Below are 3,322 nucleotides of genomic sequence, written 5' to 3' on the forward strand. Positions count from 1 at the left end.
TGGATGGTTATTGCACAAAGCTTAAAAATTAAAAAAAATTATATTGCTTTGTAACTTTCTAAAGGAGCTGTCACTGAACCCATCCCAGGGTTATAACCAGGCCCCCTTTTCAGGTCATACTAGTTCCAGCACCCTCCTTCCTTTCTCATAGAACATTCTAGTATGTACATGTATACATTTGTATACACATAGTACATAAAAGTCTGGTTGAAACATGGGATGCCATTTCTTATCTGAGGAGAAAAAGAATAATAAAAACTTATGGAGCTTGCAAAAGTCTTTTCAAGGTTCTTGTGGAGAACACTGTTCTAGAGTCTCTGGCTTCCTCCTGAGGCGTAATTGGAAACACAGTTGGCCTCTGTCTTCTGTTCACTGATCCTTTCCTCCACTCAGCCTCTGCCTAGCCAAAGGGCATGTGGTTCCTTCCTCCTGGTGGGGAGACAAGACAATTCAGGCAGATTAACATATGTCTTTATGTGACCTCCATTTTACCAGCCTTTTTCCTAAGATAGACATTTTCTTACACTTCTTGTCCTCATTATTCTGTTGACCTGTGGCTATTTCTCCTTTGTAATGTGCAAACCAGAGGGCTTTTGTTCTATTTTTCAGGGAGATGGGAAGGAAAGAGAAACAGTTGATTTGCCTGCTCCATGGTAAACCAAGGAGTAGGAAAATTCTGGGGCAGGGAAGGCAGTGCAAAGGCAGTGATTGAGTAGTCCAACCCCAAGTCTTGCAAGGGAACTGTCTTTGAGATATATCCAGCGTCTAGAATTGGTCCAGATAAGTATGTAGCACCAGGAGGCTTCCTTAGGAGTATTTAGCAATATGAACATCTTGCCCTCATTGTGAACATGACATGAGGAAAATTCTACCTCTAGTTCATTTTCTTCACATGGAAACACAAAGAAAGGAAGGTAATGAGGCAAATGATCACTGTCTTTTGCCATGGCTCTCCTCCTAGGGGTCTAAAATGCTCCTGGAATGGATCTGGAAGATGCAAATACTAACTTAAACACCCTTCTCACCTGTCACTCTAGGATTTTGTAAACTAGAGAACAAATCAGGGCTTCCTAGAAGGGTAGTATGTGTTCATGGGGACTTAAACACTGTTTTATGGAAAGTATATTTTACTGGTAATCACTCAGGATGAGGGAACAGAAGGCAAGCTAAGGGCAAAGCATAAGCTAACACCCCCACACCCCAGGTGGGATATATGTGCCATTCTTCAGGCCCTCCTGGCTGCTAGAGAACAAAGGAAAGAGAAAAATAAGTGGTTAACTGATAGAGATCACAGTCTAGCAGGACATGAGTCTCCATCAGTTTGCAACTGTCTTAATGATTTACAAGAAAAAAGCAATCTCCAGAAACCTATAGACCCAATCTCCTGGAACCTTAACATCACCCTCCCCGCCCCAGGATAGAAAATATTATAGAATCAGCCACTCCTCACAACCCCAGTGCAGCCCTTTCTGCTCATGAGTCCTGTCCCAGTGCTTTAATAAAACCACCTTTTTGCATGAAAGACATCTCAAGAATTCTTTCTTGGCTGTTGGCTCTGAACCCCAACACTTCAAACCACATCAACTAGTGTTTTCAGTTCTCTTTTTTCTGAAGATTGTGAACATGGAATATTGTTTCATAACTCCTTCTGGAGGCAAGTTCCCTTCTGACACAGTGAATGATGGAAGGGCCACAAGATCAGTATAGTTAGGTTCACTGAATTATCACATAGAAAACAACTCCCTGGAGAGTTACTCATACCCACCTTGAGGGACATATTAACTTTTCTTGCATTAAGCCCCTGAGATTTTGGCATTGTTTGTTACTGCAGCATAATTAACATATTCTGACCAATACACAGACTCTGTCTAAGACCATTTCTCAAACTTGTGTGTTCATCAAAACTACCCTAAGTGCTTTAAAACTGATCCTAGGGGCACCTGGGTAGCTCAGTGGTTGAGCGTCTTGCCTTCAACTCAGGTTATGACCTAGGGTCCTGGGACTGAGTCCCACATGAGGCTCCCTGCATGGAGCCTGCTTCTCCCTCTGCCTATGTGTCTGCCTCTCTCTGTGTGTCTCTCATGAATAAACAAACAAACGAAACCTCACCATAAAGCATCTGATCCAGTAGATTTGGGGGGGGGCAGGAATCTTCATTTAATTGTATGTTAAATTGTCCACAGAAATTCTGGTTTAGTCTGTGACTCTGCTGCTTCCTGAGGTCCACACATGGAGAAACACTTGAAGGCAGGTTGAAGAGGTTAATTTACATTGCTTGCTGTTGAGGTTGTATTTTTCTCTTACTCTGAAGGTCTCAATTACTTTCTCAGCCACTGGAAAAAGAGAAGACTGGGAGGTGGGTTTACTGGCAAAGGAACGCTTACATTAGTCCGTATCATGGATATGGGAGTGATGCCGGCTTCTTAAATTCATTCTGGGGATTCAAGGAGATAATTCAACAGGATGCATAAACCATGTAGTCCCTTGTCTGGAGCAAGCAAGATGGGTAATACACGTAGTTTCTTTAAAAAGGAAAAAGGAAAAATAAGTTTCAAGCAATTATGATTACCTTCGTCCTGCCAGCCATAGTGAGGCACAGGGAGCTGACCCGAGCCAGTTGTGCAGATGTTGCAGAGTGAAGTCGGGCAGGGCGCTGAGCCCTATGAGGGCAGAAATAGTCCAGGAACAGGGCTCTGTTGATAAGGGCTGTGGGAATTGTAGACTCAAAGTACTATGAGAGTTCAGAGAAGGAGAGATTTCAGTTTTCCTTGAATACTGACTTGATATGGCATGGTAAGGGTAATAGCTTCTAAGAATGACAGTCAGGAGTTTCTCACAAGGGCTAATGAATCACTCCATTTAGCTGTGACAACAGCAAGGCAAAGAAATATCTTCAAGGGCCCAGACGTTATTTTTCTGGCCCTGTCCCGGGGGTATAATGTGCTTAGAAGTTATGACAAATTAGCTGCTTGTAGCAAATCTACACGAGCCCTTTTATAAAGATGGAAGTTTAGGCCTGCGTTAATGGGTTATTATTGGCAAGGGAAATAAAGTTAGATGAAGAGGGTGGGCCCTGCCTAGGAAGGGCTTTGAGAAGCGGCCCAGGAGCTCAGCCCTGGCCCAGGAAGCCAGAGCATGAGCAACTGTTCCAAAGGCAGAGACCAAGCCTCTATGGGGTCATGGGTCATTGCTGCATGTCTGTGTCCCCACAGTCATTTTACACACAGAGGCTGAGGGCAAAGTCACTGGACTTCTGTACCGGGAAATGAAAAGGAAATAAAAGAGAAGTAATTAAGGAAACAAAATGGAACTGGAGATGTGA

General features: G+C 43.4%; 1 long non-coding RNA gene across 1 annotated transcript; it reads right to left on the reverse strand.

Annotated features, from left to right (window-relative positions):
* Positions 1-221: 221 nt before the first annotated feature.
* LOC129506441 (uncharacterized) lies at positions 222-2,737 on the reverse strand. Its single transcript, XR_008663788.1, has 3 exons — positions 2,570-2,737; positions 2,110-2,333; positions 222-429 (listed from the first exon to the last, which is right to left on the reverse strand). It is a non-coding gene; the product is annotated as an uncharacterized LOC129506441 (long non-coding RNA).
* Between the last annotated feature and the right edge of the window lie 585 nt (positions 2,738-3,322).

This window comes from Nyctereutes procyonoides, unplaced genomic scaffold, assembly GCF_905146905.1.
Source record: "Nyctereutes procyonoides isolate TBG_1078 unplaced genomic scaffold, NYPRO_anot_genome, whole genome shotgun sequence".
NCBI lineage: Eukaryota > Metazoa > Chordata > Mammalia > Carnivora > Canidae > Nyctereutes > Nyctereutes procyonoides.